This window comes from Triturus cristatus, chromosome 2_1, assembly GCF_964204655.1.
Source record: "Triturus cristatus chromosome 2_1, aTriCri1.1, whole genome shotgun sequence".
In the NCBI taxonomy this organism is placed as follows: domain Eukaryota; kingdom Metazoa; phylum Chordata; class Amphibia; order Caudata; family Salamandridae; genus Triturus; species Triturus cristatus.
The window spans coordinates 996,737,243-996,758,358 of record NC_140581.1 but is presented as its reverse complement, the minus strand read 5'-3'; the positions used below and the strand labels follow the sequence as shown (position 1 = coordinate 996,758,358).

At 49.8% G+C, this 21,116-nt stretch overlaps 1 protein-coding gene across 2 annotated transcripts in view; it reads left to right on the top strand.

The window, feature by feature from the left end:
* DENND4C (DENN domain containing 4C) overlaps nt 1–21,116 on the top strand; it is a 1,124,311-nt gene that overhangs the window by 548,864 nt on the left and 554,331 nt on the right. The window lies entirely within an intron of this gene.

Sequence of the window (21,116 nt, the reverse complement as noted above, 5' to 3'; positions counted from 1 at the left end):
AGAAAAGTTCAAGATGCTCACCCTTGCGCAGGTTCTTCAAGCGCTGCAACAGGAAGACTCGATGGTGTTGATCAACTTGCAGGATGCGTATTTCCACATCCCCATCCTGAAGTTGCACAGGAAGTATCTCTGGTTTACGGTAGGGTCGCAACATTATCAGTTTGCGGTCCTTCCGTTTGGTCTCACTACTGCACCTCGAGTCTTCACCAAGGTGATGGCAGTGGTGGCAGCCCATCTCAGAAGGTCGGGGATTCCGTTTTTCCCCTATCTGGACGACTGGCTGATCGCTGAAGCGGAGTCGCCGGAGAAGGTGCTTCATCATCTGCAGGTAACAACAGATTGTACAAATTGGGTTTCTCGGTAAACGTGCCCAAATCTCACCTGGTGCCCTCTCAGCGCAGCCTGTTCATAGGGGCGGTACTGGACACTACTGTGTGTCGAGCATTCGCACCTCCACAAAGGATTCTGAACATTCAGGAAATGATTCCCTTGTTTTTCAATGGAGCGGTCGTTCCAGTCCTGAAGGTCCTTTGTCTGCTCGGTCTGTCTGCTTCCTGCATTGTGTTGGTCAACCATGCACGCTGGCACATGAGGGCGCTCCAGTGGTGCCTACGCAGGCAGTGGTATCAGCACAAAGGAGATCTCAGGGAGTCTGTGAGGATCTCCAGAGAAGCTGCGGCGGATCTGTCTTGGTGGAGCGTGGAGGGCAATCTGTCTCAAGGAAAGCCCTTCCATCTACCTCCATCGGTGGCCACAGTGATAACGGATGCATCCACTTTAGGGTGGGGTGCGCATCTGGGGGATCTGGAGATCAAGAGTCTTTGGTCTCCAGAGGAAAGGTTGCTTCACATCAACCTTATGGAGTTGCGGGCGATACGTTTGGCACTCAAGGCCTTCCTCCCTTCCCTTCGCGGTCAGTCGGTTCAAGTCCTGACGGACAACACTACCGCGATGTGGTATGTCAACAAGCCGGGAGGAGTGGGGTCTCTTTGTCTCTGCAGAGAGGCTCTGCGTCTCTGGTCCTGGGTTCAGGATCATCAGATTTGTCTGATGGCAAATCATCTGGCCGGAGTTCTGAACATGCGTGCAGACAGTCTCAGTCGGCAGTTCTCGGTCGACCACGAGTGAAGGCTCCATCCGGAGGTGGTTCGTCACGTCCTTCGAACGTGGGGAACTCCTCGGGTGGACCTGTTTGCCACTCACGAGAATGCTCACTGCCCGTCATTCTGCAGTCTCCAGTATCCGATGCAGGGAGCTTTGGGGGACGCGTTTCAGTTGAGATGGGACTCACATCTCCTTTACGCGTTTCCTCCCATACCCTTGATTCCTCGGGTTCTGAGGAAGATTCGGCAAGACCGGGCCCAAGTCATATTGATTGCCCCGGATTGGCCAAGAAGGGTGTGGTATACAGATCTTCTCCACCTTTCCTCCTCGTGCCCTCCGTTCCGTCTCCCTCTGAGGGCAGACCTCCTCTCGCAGTCGGAGGGGCAGGTTCTACACCCCCACCTCCAGAGCTTACACCTTCATGCCTGAAGATTGAACGGGGCAACCTGAACTCTTTTTCTCTCCCGCCTGATGTGGTAGATGTAATATTGTCTGCCAGACGTCATTCCACTAAATCTATCTATTCTTATAGGTGGTCTAAGTTTGTTCTTTGGTGCAAAGAGATATCTATTGACCCTTTGAGGGCTCGTTTATCCAACATCCTTCAGTTCGCTCTCCCTCTGGCTCAGCGACGCTTTGCTGTAGCTACTGTGAAGGGATATTTATCGGCTTTATTGGCTTTCCTTTGCTTGCCGGACCAGCCTTCTTTGTTTAAGTCACATATTGTTTTACGATTCCTTAAAGTCCTTACTAATAAGTTTCCGCCTACTCCCTTTATTGTGCCTCAATGGGACTTAAATCTTGTCTTAACTTACCTAATGGGTTCTCCTTTTGAGCCTTTGCACAAGTGTCCCTTAAGGCTGTTATCTTTCAAAACGGTCTTTCCCATTGCTATTACCTCGGCAAGGAGGGTAAGTGAGCTTCAAGCTCTGAGTTCAAAACCCCCTTTCTTGACCATTCATGCTGAAAGAATGGTACTCAGGACCAGGGCTGCTTTTCTGCCAAAGGTGGTAACTCCTTTCCATCCTGGGAAGTCCATTACCCTTCCTACCTTCTATCCTCCCCCTCACCCTTCCAAGGAGGAGGAGCGACTTCACCGCTGGACCCTAAGAGGGCGGTGAGCTTTTACCTTGATAGGACTAAAGACTTTCGAGTGGATGACCAGCTCTTCGTGGGCTTTGTTGGCTGCAGGAAAGGCAGAGCGGTGCACAAGCGCACCCTTTCCAAATGGATTATCTTGTGCATCAAGATCTGTTACTCTTTGGCCGGTAAGGAAACTCCAGAGGGTATGAGGGCTCATTCTACCAGGGCAAAGTCTTCTACGTCTGCCGTGTCTAGAGGTGTTCCTGTGGAGGACATTTGTAGGGCGGCAACTTGGGCCTCCCTACACACTTTCGCGAAGCATTACTGCTTGGATTCCAAGGTGAGGAGGGACGGACACTTTGCTCGTTCCGTCCTTCAGGACTTCCTGGTATAGAAGGGTGGACACCCTCCTCTGGGAGTGGGTCTGCTGTGGGAATCTTTTCACAAGGTGAGGAATCCACTGGCAGATGTATCCATCAGAAGAACATGTTACTTACCTTCGGTAACGCTTTTTCTGGTGGATACAGTATCTGCCTGTGGATTCCTCACTGACCCACCACCCTCCCTGTTGTCCACCCTTGTATACCTACATTAGTGATGTTTCAAGATTAATTTATTTCTGTCAAGGGAGGTGTGTTATTTCTTTTGCCTTCCTGTATTATCTTTACACTGTGTGTGTTGGTTTGTATATTATGTACTGTGTATATATTACTGTCAGTCCGTCCGAGTGCCTCGAAGGCACGGAACAAAAGGGCGAAACTGACGTCATCACGCCGACTAGGTCCTCTTATGGATCCAGTGACGTCAGCGGTGCCGCGTGCGGAGCCGTATTTCTGTGACGTCGGCCTCGTTGGCGTGGATAGCTACAAAAGCTTCCGAATGTTGCTGGCGCAGGGGATATTCACAAGGTGAGGACCATATCAAAGAGACCTTTGTGAAACAATCCTAGAATATTCATTCTCTTTAGACCCTCATAGACTTTCCCTGTAATTTGTCTGCCTGAATTCAAGAATGTCCTTGAAGAAACCATCCGGATAAATCTTCCTTCCTTCATATTAAACTGGAGTGCTGTCTGGGGGCTCTGATGCTCTTATTCCATGCGTCAGCAAAATGTTTGTGGATTATCTTGTTGATTCTAGCTCCAAAATCTGCCAACAAATTGATAACTTTATCACCAACATTAAAGTCTGCATTGGGGCGAACACGTTCCACTAGATAACCACTACGTATCTGGCTTCCAGTACCAACCAAAACCATATCCAGCAACTCATGTTAGACAGAATCTGCATAAGGTTTATCTTTGTTCTTCTCGTTTATAACTGAAACGCTGTTACAACTCATTTTCCCACTTTGGCACACGATAGCGAAATGGCCAACTTTGTAACATATTCTGAAATAAAAACAATTTACTAGAAATGACTCCCCAAGGTTGTTTTGAAACCCCACAACTAAGGCAGATGTTTTTGGTCTTGAAAAATGATTTGACTGCGTCTTTCACTTCTTTTGAGGCTTTGTCTTCTTATGAATGATGGCACTAACCATTTCAGCATGTCCTTCACCCACTTCTTTGATGAAAATATAAGACATTTTGATGCTGTTGGGAGTGCAAATAGTTTCTTGAAGTGATTCATTTGCTGTGCTCAGCAGTTTCAGGTGAATGCCTTTGTCAAAGCAATGACTTTCAAATTGGTCTCTAACTAGTTGATCAGAGGATTCCCCCAACTGGTAATTAGCAATTTGATGTCTAAATGCCGTATATAGGAATCATACCTTTTTTCCAGACCTTTGTGACCTTTTGAAAAACATGTCTAAGTACCTTCAAATGTGGGTTTTCATCATTTCACATTTCTTAATGACTTCTTAGTACTTATCTAATTCTTCCTCTGCATATACTGCTGGGTCCGGGGATTGTTTGGAAATGGCTTTTCCATCAAAGGTCAATGAGTGTAATAACAAACAATTTTTACATTCAGATTTGAATATCGGAGCCTCAATTGCACACACATAGATTTCAAAAGCTTCAACCCACTGTCTCCTTCCTCATGGGGATTTCCTGGACATTGCAAGAATGGAGGAGGAGGATTTACCAAGTGCATGCTGTGACAGGAAGAGTGAGAGCCTTTAAATAAATAGAAATATTGACCAGTAGTATGCCCTACAAAAAAGCAGTAACCTCCAAAAGCTGCATTTTATTGCTTTAGTTGTATGATGTTTGGTTAGAAACCTGTAATGAATGTTGAAAAAATCAATAAAAAGTCACCAAGTAACATATTTGTGTTCCTGAACACAATCACAAAATAGTTGTGAAAATTAATAGTGTGTGCATTAAGTATAGATGCATTGTACATTGTAATTGGAATGCTTTCTTGTACAGGGCTTTTATACTACTGTTGTAGACAAAGAAGGTGTACATATCACTGGATTGTGACACGCCACTCACTGATATTTAAAGAATAAATGCAGTAAAAAGTCTTCAGCGCATCTGTATTCTCCAGGGCTCCTGTACGCGTATGCATTTTGCAGATTTTCAATGCTATTTTTATGAAAATTCAGCCCCTCGAAGTAGGCAGCAATGAAACGAGATGTGGAATGGGAAATGGGTACCACTGTAGATTTTAGAGTAGGAGAATCTGCAGAAGAAAACTGCTTCTAGTCAACTGTGGCACCATTGCTCATAAACTCCAGCTGTGGCATACTAGGTGTGTCTTCTAAACACGTGTGAGCTTGTGGATACTGAGGTCGCAGAGCTGCTTGGGGCCACTGCAGGGCACGTGTGGTAGAATTAACTAATGAATGGCATACCAAACAAATTATGAAATGCAAGTGCACACCGCTGGCACCAACAGTATCCTTGAAGTTGAATAACATACTTAGCTGAACGGGCGCACCTGGTGCTGTACTCACAGAAAGATGTCACATTCCTGACAGAGTTCGTAAAATTGTACACTATGATCCCAAGTGTGTATGCGATGGATGTGACTTACTGTTAGAAATGGAGTCTGTAACTGGCAGAGGTATGCACCCTGTCCAAGAAGGGACCACCACTCTAGTCAGAGTAAGTCAGATACACACTAAAAGATAACCTGTGCTCGTCCTCTGGTAGCTTGGCATAGAGCAGTCAGGCTTATCTAAAGAGGCAATATGTAAAGTATTTATGTAACACACACACAGTAATGCAATGAAAACACCACTAAAAGATCACAATGCTTTAGGAAAAATCAACAATTTTATAAATAACGTTTGTCCGAAACTAAAAAAAATCCCATATATTGAAGTTAAGATATGAATTATTAAGGACTACAAAGTGTTTCTAATGCTTAGAAGCAATACGCGCCTTTGGGGGTTATCTGGTCATGTTGGACCGGGGCATAGTCAAAGGTTCGGCCCGCACGTATTGGAGCGCAGGCCGGGAACAGGACCACCACCAGCCCGGTGAACAAAGTACCTTGATAGCAACATCAAGATGCGAGGTACAGACGGGTGATGCATCACTGTCGAGCCCTTAGTTTGGGTGTTGCAGCAACTTTTTTCATGCAGTGGTGGCAATGTGTTGGGTCTGTTGCATGAAGCACCAGCTCTGAATGTTGCAGTTCCAAAGATGATGTGCCAGGTTGATCCACGCTGGAGGGACAATGCGTCTATCTTCTCCATTCAGTGGCGGTGATGTGCTGATTCCAAAGCCGTGGTTCTACTCCTGCAACAGGGTCGATGCGCCTGTTCTACTACACGCAGACTGGAAATGCGTCGATGTCTCTGGTGCAAGTATCTGGGTCCACTTCCAGGGAACCAGGCACAGGAGCAGTGGTAGAGACGTTGATAGCCCTGAGTCTCAAGCAACTGGAGGCAAGCCAACAAGCCCTTGGAGATCACTTCTGTTGCAAGGCAGAGTGCATCTCTCTTCAGCTGGGTCAGAGAGCAGCAGGGCTGCACCAGGTCAGCAGGCATTTTGAAAGAGTCCAGTTGTAGGCCCAGAAGTGTCTGATTTAATGGGGTTAGAGACCCATTACTTATACCCAGTTGTGCTTTTGAAGTGAGGATGACTTCAAAGAAGGGTCTTTGAAAGTGCACAGAGGTCCTTTCTTCCCAGCCCTGGCTCCAGATTGACAGTAGGGGGTAACCAGACCTTTGTGTGGGGACAGGCTACTACCTATTCAAGTGCACATGTGAGCTCTTCCTTCTCTTCCTGCCCAGGAAGAGCCATGAGAATGCAGATGAGTGCTCAGACACACCTAACCTTCCTGTGTTTTTGGCTGTCTAGAGGGAATGCATAACGTGTAGCTATCACCCTCCCTAGATGTGTATTGGAGACGGACTGCAGGAACATAGAGCTGTAAGAGTAGAGTAATGTCCACTTTCTAAAAGTGGCATTTCTAAAATAGTAATGTTATACCCAACTTCAGTAAAGAGGATTTCTCATTACCATTCTAAAGATATAACCATGATCCAGCTACTCCTTTCTAATCGGGAATTACAGCTTAAAAGTGTATGAAGGTATTTCCAATGTTAACCTATAAGAGTAGTCTCTCAGTAGTGAAAAATGAATTTGGGTTTTGTCACTACCAGGACAATGCAAAATTTAGGAGTACAGTCCTACCTCTTACTTGCACAACACCCTGCTCCCTTAGGGGTGACTTCTGTAATGCAAGAGAAGTTTAGGGCTTGGCAAAGAGATTTAAATACCAAGTCGAAGTGACAGTAAACCGCACACACACGCCCTGCAGTGGCAGGATTGAAAGGCTACTTGTCTGGGTGGCACAATCCGTGTTTGCAGGCTCACTGTTAGCATTGAATTTAAAGACCCTGGGTATATGTTATACCACTTTACAAAGGACTTAGAAATAAATTAAATATGTCAATTTGGTATCCACCAACGTTACCATGTTTAGGAGAGAAGCATATGCACTTTCGCACTGGTCAGCAGAGTTAGAGTGCTCAGAGTCCTAAGGCCAACAAAACAATTTGGCAAAAAGAGAAGGAGGAAGGCAAACCGTTTGGTGTGACCCTTTAGAGAGGGCCATTTCCCAACACTTGTGTTGCGTACTGTGGCCGTTCAGCTCATCACCTTCAAAAGATGAGGTTAAGAAAAATATACAGGATAAGAGCGATGTTAGTTGAGTTTCATTCTGCTCTTTATTAAGTAATTTTTGGTGAAGAATTGGCCACAGTGTAATACAATCATCTGCTCGGCAGCAAGTCTTGGTAATTCTTCCAGGGCTTGGATAGCAGAATTAGCAACAGGAATCAAATGAGGATACACATGCAGAACTGCCAGCAATGATCGGATGGTTGGCGCTGTTGCATATGCGAAGTAAAGCTACCTGTGTAAGGCTTCAGTGGACAAGCTTGGCATAGTGCTGGATGGAACCTGGCCTGTTGAGTGCAGCCCTTGCATAGGGACCCTACTGCCTCAATTATGTCTTCCATTTGGACTTTTAATGTGGCTGATATTCTTCACGGTAAGCTGTCGACCTGACTGATGAATGACAGGTTTGACCTCCCTTCCTCCCCTTTTCAGAGTCTGTGATGACCACAGACATTGGGTGTGATATCCGCTCTGTCACAACTTGTTGCATTGTTTTAGGTAACTTGAATTCATTGAGTTTGTGTCAGTGGTGTAGATATTGGTCCATATTGCAGCAGTCCGGAAGGGCAAAGTTCAAACTACTATCTAGAAGTATGTAAAATGTTTACCACAGAAGGATGCCTCTTGGTACTGTCAGCTGCATTATACATACTCAAATTACCTAGTTTTTAGAACTGTTTGATTAAAGTTTAAGTACAATGGACCTATCTCCCAGGATCTTCTCTGAAATGATTGTGTTGCATCACACCATTGAGATAAATATAAATAAAAAACGAAATCTAGTTTGAATGTATTTGTACATTTATCACATATGCTCAAAATGCTAGCACAGTGTTATTCATTATCTATTGTCTAAGTTTAACACACCAGATTCAACAGTTGTGTAAGACGTTTGCTGACTTACTAAAGATGAGTGCAAGTAGCACCTATAACACTTAAAACAACTAACCCAGTAAAGCGATCTTATTGATAAAGAATGTGATTTGGAGGAGGAGCCTAGCACGCAACCAAGATGGCCGCGTAGGTGCGAGGCTCCCGAGGACCTCCGCGACCTCCTACGTTTATCCTGTCTTCATCCTGCATCGGTTGAGGGGACTGTGTCGGTGAGCCTGAGCCGAGGTGGTAACCGTTTCCCGTTTTCGAATCGGACCTCGGGTGCCGGAGTGAGCACCGATTGAAGTTTGCGGCCTGCTTCGCTCCTGACCCCGGACTCGCGTTTGGGGGCGACCCGGTGGCAAAGTGAACAACAACGGCGGGCTGGGCCTGGCGAGTCCCGTACCCCGCACTTTCACTTTCACTTTCACTTTCGCGCTCCCTTGCCGTCTTTGCAAGTGGGATCGCGGCGCTCTTTGTGTTGGGGTGGCCTCGCTGGGTGACCCAGCCTGCCTGCCTGCTGTGGCCCGCTCCGCCGTCCTGGGGTGACCCCCCGGAGCCCGTGGCCTTGATTGCTTGCCTTTTACTGCGTGGCTGGTGAGGGTGTGAGACCCGCGACGATGGCCACGAAACAAGATGGCGATCGGTTGAAGGCCAAGTCGACCCGGCGTGGCGCCGCACATCAGGCCAACATCATGGACCGCTACACCCTCCCGAAAGGATCTCCCGGTGGACCGCACAAGTCCTCTGAGTGCCCCCCGGATGCCCCGGATTTGCCCACAGAGCTGACTCTGCACGACGTCATGGGCGCCATTGCTGAGATGAAGGCCTCGGTGGGCCAGCGGTTTGACACCTTAGCCCATAAAATCGACGCGGTCCTCGTTGATGTCAACCTGGTGAGGGCTGATCTCTCCAAGACCAACGACCGGGTTGATTCTTTGGCCCACACAGCGTCGGGCCTCACGACTGAGGTGGCGGCCCTCGAAACGGAGGTGCACCGACTTCGTCAGGCGAGTGCGCTCATGGATCGGCGCCTGGAGGACTCCGAGAGTCGGGCCCGGAGGAATAACATTTGCATCATCGGAGTACCCGAGGGACGGGAGGAGGCGGCGGCGGATCTCTTTGTGGAGGACCTGATCACTACCCATCTCCAGCCTCGGGGACTGAGTAAATTCTTTGCCGTGGAGAGGGCTCATAGACTTCCCGGGTGAAAGCCGAAGGTCGGAGCCCCTCCGCGGCCTCTCATTGCCCGTATTTTTAACTTTCGGGACAGGGACGCGATTCTGCAAGCCTCCAGACTGCAAGGGCCGATTAAGCTGGAGAACATGGAGGTGAACTTTTATCCTGACTTCACCCAAGCGGTCCAGAAGCAGAGACTGAGTTTCCTGGGCGTCAAGCGGCGGCTTCGGGACATGAACTTCAAATACGCCATGCTCTTCCCGGCCAGGCTGCGGATAGAGGTGGATGGTCGCACGCACTTTTTTGATCGTCCTGAAGTGGCCGGGGACTGGCTGGACACTCTGTCTGGGGGTCGTGATCGGGATGGCGGGGGGGGGGTGGCGGGAGGAGACGGCCCACTGGACCGGGACTGAGGTGTTGATACTGGGCCTCACTCTGGACGGATATGATGCCACTCTCAGCCAAGCTTAGGGTTTTTCGTTCTTCTGTATTCGTTTTTCCCTCCTTTGGAGGTGGTGCGGGGTCTAGAAGGGGTACTCTTTCCTCCTCTAGGGGGTCTAGCTAGTTTCATTATATAGGGGCGACAGGCACACTGCAAGTTGGGGGGGCTGTCTGGGCTCATGCAGGGGTGCAGGGAGGGGGGAGTTTTGTTGGGGCGGTTGGGTTGGGGTGGGGGGGTGTTCGTTTACACCACAAGGCAAAAGTATTGGTGTGCTATTTCTAAAGTGCTCTCTGGGGGACGAGTGATTGCTTTCGTTTATGATGGGGGGTAGGGGACTGAGTCTTTTGTCCTGGAATGTCAATGGACTGGGGGACAGGATAAAACGAGGTGTGGTCCTGCAGTTCCTGAAACAAATTTCACCCGATATAGTTTTTCTGCAGGAGACACACCTCATTGGCAATTCCTTTTTTTTTTTTTTTTTTTTTTTTTTTTTAAATTTCTTTTTATTTGCAGAAATAAACAAATCAACAACAGGCAATTCCTTTTGTGCTATGAATCGACGGGGCTACCGCCTTGTGGCCCATTCGGGCTTCACGTCTGGTTCAAGGGGTGTGGGCATCATGGCCAAGAACTCGCTCCCGTTGGAAATTGATGAGGTGCTCCATGATGACAGGGGACGTTACACGGTTCTGGTGGGTAGAATGGAGGGCAGAGTGGTCGTTTTTGTGTCTGTCTATGTCCCGCCAGGGTTGCAGACGACCACCTTTGCGGATCTGGGACGCCTCCTCCTTGGCCTTCCGGAGGGGATTCTAGTGGTTGGGGGGGATTTTAACGCTGTGGTTTCCGGAACGGAGGATCGTCACCCCGCTAGGGATCTCCCCCGTGCCCAAGCGTGGTTGTCTGGCCTCTTGGATACCTTGGGGCTGGTGGATTGTTGGCGTTTGAAACATCCTACGCAGCTGCAGTACACCTTTCATTCTGGGGCCCATGGTAGTCTCTCAAGGCTAGATTATGTCCTGGTGCCGGCGGCGCATGCGGGGAGGATAGGGGAGGTGCGCCATTTGGCGCGGGGTATTTCAGACCACTCCCCGCTCTTGTTGCACTTTGATATTCTCCCGAGGGGAGAGGGTAGGGTGGTCCCGATTAATCCCTGGTACCTGCGTGACCCCACCATTCGCGCAGAGTTGGTTAAATCCCTTAAGCGATACTTTGACGATAATGTGGGGTCTGTGTCATCGGCGGTCTCTCTGTGGGAGGCGTTCAAGACGGTACTCCGGGGGGAGGCCCTGTCCCTTATTTCCCATTCCCGGAGGCGCGAGCGGGAGGAGGTGACCCGTGTTGAAACTGAGATAACCGAGTTGGAGGGTGATCTAGAATGTGGGGTGACGGATGACAAATTACATGTTCTCCGACTCAAGCAAGCGGCCTATAAGGCCCTCGTCACGGAGGCGGCCAGGGGCCTCAGTAGAGAGCAACAGGGGAGACTGTATGATGTGGGTGATAAGGCTGGTAAATTGATTGCGTGGCTGGACAAAAAGGAGAGAGCGAGTCGAGTTGTCCCAACGATTGAGAAACAAGATGGTGTGTGTGTCACTGAACCGGAAGAAATTGTTGACTGCTTTGCAGAATATTTCCGTGGGGTGTATTCCCCGGTGTCCTCCCGCTCGGAGGAGGATTCCCATGCCCTGCTCAGAGATATTGCGCTGCCTTCCCTTTCGGAGGAGGACAGAGTGTCGTTGGACGCCGCCCCAACATCTGAGGAAATTGCCCTCGCCATACGTTCGGTCGCTTCCGGCAAGGCCATGGGTCCTAATGGTCTTCCCATCGAGTTGTACAAGCTGCGACCGGATACGCTGGCGCCGCATCTCCGTGCTATGTCCCTCGCGGCCCACTCGGCGGGTTCCCTCCCGCTAGACCAGCGTCTGGCTACTATTGTGGTTATTCATAAGGAGGGGAGGCCGCGGGACCGGGTCACATCCTATCGGCCTATTTCGCTGTTGAATGCGGAGCCCAAAATTCTCGCCAAGGTGTTGGCTACTCGGCTGGTTGGCGTGGTGTGCGACTTGATTCACCAGGATCAGTCCGGCTTTATCCCTCATCGCAACACTGCGCTTAACCTGCGGCGCTTGCATGGGGTGCTCGCACGTGTCCCGTTCATACGGGAGCCGGCCATTTTGGCGTCCTTGGACGCCACTATGGCGTTTGACACACTTGAGTGGCCATATATTTGGGCGACACTCGCGAAGTTTGGGTTTGGCCCAGGATTCATCGGTTGGGTAAAATTGTTGTACTCTGGACCGCTGGCACAGGTGGTTGTGAACGGTAGAGTGTCGGCTCCGTTCGAGCTGGGCAGGGGCACGCGGCAGGGCTGCCCATCATCACCGCTCCTTTTCGCGCTTGCCTTGGAGCCCCTGGCGGAGTGGCTGCGGTGGCATCCTTCTATCCGTGGTCTCCGTTGGACCCCTGAGTATGAGGGCCGCGTATCTCTATACGCTGATGATATTCTTCTGTACCTGGCTTCCCCACGTAAATCACTGATAGTACTGGTTGATGTATTGCGCTCATTTGGCCTCAACTCCGGCCTTGTCATCAACTGGGCTAAATCGTGTGTGTATGTTCTCTCTGGGGAGGATCCGATCCTTCCGCGGGGTTGTCCTATCCAGATCGCCCCGCGGGGATTTAGGTACCTGGGTGTCTTCATTACCCTGGACGCGGAGGCCCGATATAGTCAGAATTTGCTTCCCCCCCTCCAGCGCCTGAAGGAGGACGTCGCGCGTTGGAGGCGCTTGCCGCTCTCGCCGCTCGGCCGGGCGGCATTGTTTAAGATGATGTCGCTGCCACGTTTCCTGTACGCTTTACAGAACACAATGGACGTCGTCCCGGCGCGCTACTTTCGCGAGGTGGAGAGTCTGCAGCGCCGACTGTTTTGGGAGGGTAGACCGCGTATCGCCCTGGCGAAGCTGACGCTCCCGTGGTACGACGGGGGGGTCGCCTTCCCGGATATCAAGCGAAATTATTGGGCCTCCCAGCTGGCTGCGATCAATCACGGCCTGTACGGGCCCGCTCTAAACCCTGCCTTTGAAATGGATAAGATGTTGCTGCCGGGTGGTGATTATAATCGGGCGCTTTACTCTAGCTCGCTCGACGCACGTCTGACGGGCCCCACGCGGGTCATGGTACGAGTGTGGCACGCGGCTAACGTGGCGATGGGGTGGAGGGACCGCTTGACCCGGGCGACGCCACTATACGCATCTGAGCGGCTGGGCTCCCTGTGGACCTCGAAGGGCTTTGAGAAGTGGGACATGATAGGCATCAGCAGGGTGGGCGATCTCTGGACGAGGGGGGGATTCAAGACGTTCGATGTGCTGCAGACAGAATTCCAGCTGCAGGACAGGGAGTATTTTCGATATCTGCAGATTCGTCATGCGTTGTGCTCCGTCTTTCCGGACGTCGCCTCCATCCCGGAGTACTCCCCTCTGGAAGATAGAGTGCTGGATGGGCATTTACCGGACGGCACGATTTCATTAATTCATAAAAAACTTATCAATGACCGTTCGGGACTGCTGACTAGCCTTCGTGAGGCATGGGTTGCCGATGGACTGGAGCTGGATGACGAGGACTGGGTGTCTGCGGTGGCCTCCCCGAAAGAGGTGGCCATACCGGCCCGCCTTTGCTTCGTCCTGCTCAAGATACTCCATAGGGTCTATGTTACGGGGCCGCGGCTGATGCGTATGGGCTATGCTGTGGACGGGTTGTGTAAGCGTGGGTGTGGCTCTTTGGGGACCTTTCTCCATATTTTGTGGGAATGCCCGGATGTGGCGCGATTCTGGCGTGGTGTGCATGAGGTTTTGCGGGTAGTTACGCGTGTGCCGCTGCTGCCCGAGGCGAGGAGATGTCTTCTGAATGTGTGGAAGCCAACCGACTACTCGGTCCCGCAGACGTGGTGGGCGACTCTGGGATATATGGTGGCCAAACGTGACATTGCTCAACTGTGGGGTTCCCAGAGGTCGCCGACTGTCTCGGCGTGGAAGGATAACATGGATTGGTGCATGTTTCGGGAAAAGGTGGTGTATGTTGCGAGAGGTAAGCCTGGGACATGGGTGAAAGTATGGGGCCCCTGGAACGCCTACCGTGGGGGAATCTGTACCCCGCCGTTATTGCCCGATCCGTCACCGGCCCCGTCTCCTTACCCACTTTGTCTTCCCGGTTCTGGGCAATGAGTCTACTTAGTCCCCGTCCTGACCTTTTCCCCCCCTCGATACTCCTATGGACTAGTGGGGTCCCCCTCCTCGGGGAGCACATGCTGCAGTTTCCGATTGTGGGTTGCCTTGTGGATTTGTTTTTTGTTGTTATTTATATTTAAAAGAAACCGTTATGTGGGGTCCGGATGGTGTGGCTGCCAACGCTTCTTCCTACTCCTGTGAATTTCCCTCTGCCGCAGCATGCGTGCTATTGTCTGTATCACATGCTCCTTCTGCTTGCTAGCGGCCGGCCTGAAGGTTGTAGGCCCATCTTTGTATATTTTTTGGATTCTGTAATAAACGGTTTATAAAAAAAAAAAAAAAGAATGTGATTTATTAGATTTGTAGGGCATACTCTGATGTAAGAATAGTTGAAAAGCGTTTTTGTGAGATCCAAACATACATACCATGTATAGGCTTTGGAGACCGCATTGGAGGAAGGAGATCTTTTGCGCTACCCCTGGCCCACCAAACGCACGCAGCACTTTAGCCACGGTCCCTGGAGGAGCTCAGAAAACTTGGCGGTGGTCACGCAGCTCGGGAGACCGCATTGGAGGAAGGAGATCTTTTGCGCTACCCCTGGCCCACCAAACGCACGCAGCACTTTAGCCCCGGTCCCTGGAGGGGCTCTGAAAACTCGGCGGCGGTCACGTACCGCGGGACGCGCACGGGGGCATGCCCGGGCTCGGCCGAAGACTGGGCCCGTCTTAGCCCGTCATAGACTGTCAGAGGCTGGGCTGGGCCACAGCTCTTTCACCCACGCATTAAGGTACTGCAATTTGATGTCAATCTTGAAGAAGAAATTTGAATAAGGATATTGTTCCTTCACTTACCTGGCAGGAAAATTTACGTGGGGTATAAGGCGCTCTGAGCAGTATTGATAATAGACATTTTGACCAGCTGAATACACTCACTGTCTGGGTCCTACTTTGTCTTGCTGACATCTCCTGTTGCTCCTCTGGGTGTTACCGAAGGACCCTCCCTGCCGCCGCAATATCTGCCATCAGCGCGGCCGCAGCTTGAGAGGAACCACAAGCCCCAAGAGCCTTAGCGGCAGGAAGCCGCCACCGCCAGCAACGAATTCCCGCCAGGAGGAGTTTAAATACCGAGGTCATTCTCCGCATCGCGGGACCGCGCGCGGGCAGCGCCGGGAGAAGCCCGGGACAAGGGCGGGACCGTCTGTGGCCGTCCGGGGCCGGGAGAGGCTGGGCTCCCCCCCTGAAAACCTCGGTACCATCACACTTGGCCCCATTCAGGTACTGATGCTGATTTTTGTGATCGTTTTCCTAACGCAGTGGTTGCAGACTGGGGTTGTGCCTACTGGACCTAATTTATGGTAACCTGCTTGCTGTTTGTAGGCACGATAGAGCCTGGGACCTTTTTGTTTTAAAATCGAACTGTTGCTATCCCTTATTGTAACGCATTATTTAGTTATGTGCAAGGGCTTTGTAGTGTTTCTTTCTTCTATAAAGCTCTGTTTAGCAACAGTAATGTCAACTCGTTCTGGGAAAAGTTTGAGGGGGAAAGAGGGGGGTATGGCGGGCACTATGGACCAGTTCATCACTCGTGTGGCCAACGTTATTGATAAAGAAATTGCTATGGCTGAACGGCGGTTATCTCAAAGCCCGTTTGCCGATAGACGTTCTTCGATTGGCCAGCTAGCCCAGATACCCTCCCCGGACCGAACTTCGGTCTCGTTCCCTCATGCCCCCCACTCCTTGGACCACCCTCGAGTTGCGGCCTTGAGAGCCAATATAGAAGGCCTTGAAAGCCTGACGGCCACTGCACTTGATACCCAAAATGATGTGGCCCCCATCTCAGCAGTAACCACGCCAGCCACTTCTTCTCTTTCTTCACATTCGGCCGACCCCACTATCCTCCTAACATCGCCCCCCACGGCGGTTATCGGGGTGCAGGCAGAAATTCATCCTGCCTCTCCGAAGAGGACAAGATTTGTCACACCCCGGAAGATCAGACTGCCTAAAAATTGTATAAACAAGAGGCGGGTAGGTGTTAGGAGGGTTGTCCATAATAAAGTAGTGGGGAGGATGATTAGTCCGTGTCAGGAAGAGAACGATGAGGACATTACTGGGGGGCCTGCAGATTCTGGGTCCAACAATCAGACTGCAGGTAGTGCGTTGACTCTCCCCCTAGATTCTCCTCTCACCAAAAAAATGGAGGATATAATGAAATCCTTACTCCTTCCAGTACTTGATAGAATTAGTGGGTTAACTGAGCGTGTGGACAAATTGGAACAGACAACCTTAGACAACTTTTTCTCGTTAAAATCATTTTTAAAAGTGCAGCTAAGGTTGAGGGAGGAAGGACTAGGAGGGGGACACGATGGTAAGGCACTGTCTACCGTTCATCATAGTTTAGTTACCACTGATGACAACTTATCAGTTGGGTTGAAAGTACCTAACTGTGATTTGTATCCAACTGTGTTGGCGGAGGACACTGCCAGCAAGCCAGCTCACCCCCCCCCCCCCCCTTAGGCCTGCGGTGAAAATTAAGACCCCTAAGGCTCCCAGTCTCATCTCAGGCAAAAAGACGACATGTTCCTTAGCCCCGGGTTGTTCAGGCGTCGAAAACTCAACTACTATACTTACCTCGCCAGTAGTACATAGCATACATGAGACCCCAATCGCCAGCTCAGTCCAAACTGCAAAGGTCAACGCGGTGCTGCCAGGTGAGGCCCCTCCTTGTATGCGGGACCTTAACATAAATCTTCCTCCTGATTGCCAGCCCTATGTAGTTGTGTTGACCGGTGTACCGGCGCTTAGTTCGGGCAAGAGTGAGCCTTATATTGATCTGTTTAATAAGACTCTATTCTGGCTAAAAGAAAATAGACCCTTGCCCGACTCTTGGGAGGGCCGGATAATCCATGTACGTAGAGTTGGATGGATTGGTAGCAGGGAAAAAACTATTAATGGGGACTGTATCATAGTGAACTTTGAAGACCCAAGGATCGTCAGCTATATATGTAGGGGACCTAGGAAGGCACATTGTTCAGTAGGCAGTATGGGCTCAATGGATACTCGTGACCTTAGTTATTTTAATCCTCCAATCCCGCTTGTGAGACAAGCTGGACTCCACATGCGGGAGGGCTGGGACAGCTGCCATTTTCGTGGTTACACCTCTAAATTCAGCTTATTTAATACTAACCTCAGTCAGCCGCAGGGCCGACTTCGGCAAGGTTATTGACAGGAAATCTGCCCTAGACAGGAGTGCTATATTGAAGTATCTGGGGATTTTGACATTGATAACTCTCCGCCTGGAGAGCAATTGGGGAACCCTCCCACCCCTACCCTCGCCCCCTTATCTACTCCTTGGGGATATGCACAGGCTGTGCCAGAGCCCAGTAGGGATCCATCCACTATAGGCCTTTTGACCACTTATGACGTGGCACCACTTGTTGGTGATCTAAATTGTATTACTAACCCTACTTCCATTATAAGAGCACCAGCTCTAGGGCAGGAAGGGGACCCTAATACGTCTCTGAAGGTAGCTAGCTGGAATATTGCCGGCCTAGCCCGAAACATAGGTATCCCAGATTGGAATGCACTCATTGAAACCTTTGGGATTTGCTTGTTCCAGGAAACTTGGTGCCTGGAACCTCAGCATAAGCTGGGCTTTACCACTTATTTTGTCCCAGCTGTTCGACCGAAGGAAGGTAAGGGGCGCCCTTCCGGAGGTCTCTTAATTTGGGTAAGCATTTCCCTGCGGTGTTCTATCAAATGTTTCGTCACCACTTCCCCGGACTTACAGAGACTTTTAGTGCGCGGCCCGTGTGGAGGGCGGGCACTGAAATATTTAATATCTATGTCAGAGGCACTCGGGGTGGTGTATCCACCCTCTCCCCGACGGGCATTGATGAGGAACTTAAGAACTGTGGTCCAGATTCCCTTGTTTTATTAGCGGGGGATTTTAATTGCACATTCGAACCTCTTGCAGTGGATGATGTGCTGGGCATCAGCGACGACGATGCAAGAGAGGCATCCCGCCGCTGTCAATTGCTCCAATTAAAAGATGGTCCCAAAACGCAATTGACCTTAATGCCCTCTGTTTGGAGTATGGCCTTAGAGCTACCAATGGCAGAACCAAGTCAGACCAAATGGGGGCACACACATTCAATAGAATAGGCCATTCCTCCAGGATTGATTACATTATGCTGAATTTTCGTTTGTGGTCTTTCTTGGTGGATATGGAGGTCCGTCCATCCATCGACAGTGACCACAACCTTCTATCCTTATCTCTGTCCCCCTTGTGGAAGGGAAGCTCCCCTTTCTCAACTCCGCATTTGTGGAAATCATCACACGAAGTGTGTCCGTTTAACTGTGGCAGGCGCCTGAAATGGAAGAATTTTATTGGCCATGAGGCCAAGATGCGGAAGGCACAATCTATAATGGCTAATATTTTACCTCGCCTAGACTCCCCTTCTATCAGTGCGCCAGTGGTATCCGCAGTTTTTGTACAAACCACAATGGCTATAGGTGAGTTATTCATAGCCAAGAACGTGGGAAAAGGGACTAATAGGAGAGATGGTAGGAAGGGTCCAGCTGGGTGGTTCTCAGGTGCATGTCGTGTGGCCAAATGGGAACTACTAAAGGCAGTAAAAGCTAAGAATAGAGCCCTGGTATGTGCTGCTAGGGGCAATTACAGGAGGGCCCTAATAAAAGCAAAGGCAGATTGGGAAGACCAGTTTTGGTGTGATCTCAAAGCCGCAAGCTTAAGGAAGGATGCAAAGGGTTTTTGGGACGTATTGAGATCCAGGGAGAAACCTGTGGACACAATGATCACATGTAATGTCCCCGAGAGTGCGTGGGTTGACCATTTCTCCCAACTTTATTCAACGGCTCAGGAAGTGGGGGATAGCTTGAGTGTACGACACCCTTATGTATCTCCCCAGTTGAAGGACGAGCTTCTGTTTACATTTAAGGAAGTGGTAGGGGCGATAGATAGTCTGGTGCCCAATAAAGCAGCAGGTCTGGATGGCATTCCCGGAGACTTGTTACGCACCAATCCGGAAGCTTGGAGAAAACTTATTGCTACCCTATTAAATTCCAGTTTTGAAGGAGCAACTTTCCCGACTTCATGGAAGGGTTCCGAGGTCGTCCCGATTTTTAAGAAAGGCTGTCGGAATGACCCAGCTAACTACCGCCCAATAAGTCTCCTAGACTCTTCACAAAAGGTGGCTGGGAAGGTAGTCTTGACCAGGATACTGCAGTGGGTGGAGGAAAAGGGCATCCTTTCAGACTTTCAGGCTGGCTTTAGATCAGGCACGGGGACAATAGAACAATCCTTTCGACTTATGATGCTATACTGGAAGGTTGTTGCATTGGCCAAGGGCAGTCTGTATCTTGCTTTTATAGATTTGCGGACTGCCTTTGACCTAGTTCCCCGCAGCCAACTCTGGAGAGTGCTCGACGAACAGGGTATTCCACCCTATTTGTTAAATCTGTTAATAAATCTCCACGCGGACAATTTTGCCCAGATCAGGTGGGGTAATCAGGGGCAAAAAATAGCACGCATCCCTGTAAATAGAGGGGTATGCCAGGGATGTGTTCTTGCTCCCACCTTGTTCTCCTTGTATGTCAATGGAGTGGTGGAGCACCTGCTTCAACACCCTGCAGACGCACCATCCCTGGCTGGAAGAAAAATACCTACCCTCCTATTTGCAGATGATACCCTCCTGATATCTAAAACCCCGGTGGGTTTGCAGAGTTTAATAGCAAATTTCAAGTCTTTCTGCGATACGAGAGGGCTAGTTATTAATACTGCGAAGACCAAGTATTTGGTTCTTAACCCCCCGAAAAAGTTGGCCAAACCACCGACTCTAGATCATGTCGCCCTTGAGAGAGTCTCAGAGTTTGACTACCTTGGTATTCGACTCTGCGACTCCATGAGCTGGAATTGCCACCTCCAAAAGATGTTGCTGACCCACAAAAGGGTGGTGGGTGCCCTGCTTAAGGAACATCGTGCTTCAGTCTTGAAACCCATCGCTGCTGTTCTAGATATTTACAGGGCAAGGGCTGTTGGTGCTGCTCTATATGGGGCTGAACTTTGGGGGATTCACAAGGTGGACCTTCTTTCCCGTTCGGAAAATAAATTCCTTAAAGATCTAATGGGGCTCCCCTACAGCACCCCAACCCTCCCTTTGCTTCTAGATACAGGTATTCGCCCACTTAGCGATCAGGCAAGGCTCCGCCCTCTTCTTCTATGGGCGAGAATATGGAGAACACCAGAATTAACCAGCTATGCGGATGGCTTAATTGATGTGTTGGGATCTCCAGCCTGGGCCAAGATTCCTTGGCTGAGGGAGGTCAAGCGTCTTCTCTTCAGCCTTGGACTCGGCGAAGACTGGAATAACAGAACTGCACCTCCTAAGCCAGAGCTGAAAAAGATCTATTGGAGCTGGGTTGCTGGCACCAGAAGTAGCAATGCCAATCTGTGTAGGTCCTCCATGGATTTTCTCCTGATAAAGGAAGTGCACTTCTGTGGACATTATTTCAAACCGTAAGGACAGGGCCTTATACTTCCAAGTCAGAGTAGGCTTACTCCCCGTTGGTGAACTGACATGCAGGTGGAAGATTCCAATCCAGACCACTCCTTTTTGCCCCTTTTGTGAAAAAAGGTCTGAGTCTGTCCCCCATTTTCTGTTTGAATGCCCAGCCTATGCAGCCCCCCGGTGTAGATGGCTCAAGCCTCTTTGCAGAGAACTTGGAACTAGACTCCACGTAGAGGCCATGCGAATACTAAAAAATGATCCACGGCACCTTTTTGCCTGTGGGTTAGCCAAATTCCTAGGTTGGGCTTGGCGCATCAGATCAGCTAGGCTTTCGTATCTTGTTTAATATGTTTTTTATTCCAGGTTTTTACTTAATTTATTGATACCACTAGCTGTTTGAAATGTTTGTATACTTCCTTATGCACTGGTTTCTTTTTACTATTTTATTGTGTATTATTGTATTCTTGCTTTTTAAGATATAATCATATCGAAATAAAGCCTTTTTGACTGACTGTATAGACTTTTGCAAGTCAAAACACCATTGTTTAGTTCCTTGTTTTGATGCCTCAAAATAACTGGACAACTTTTCATTCATCATTGGTT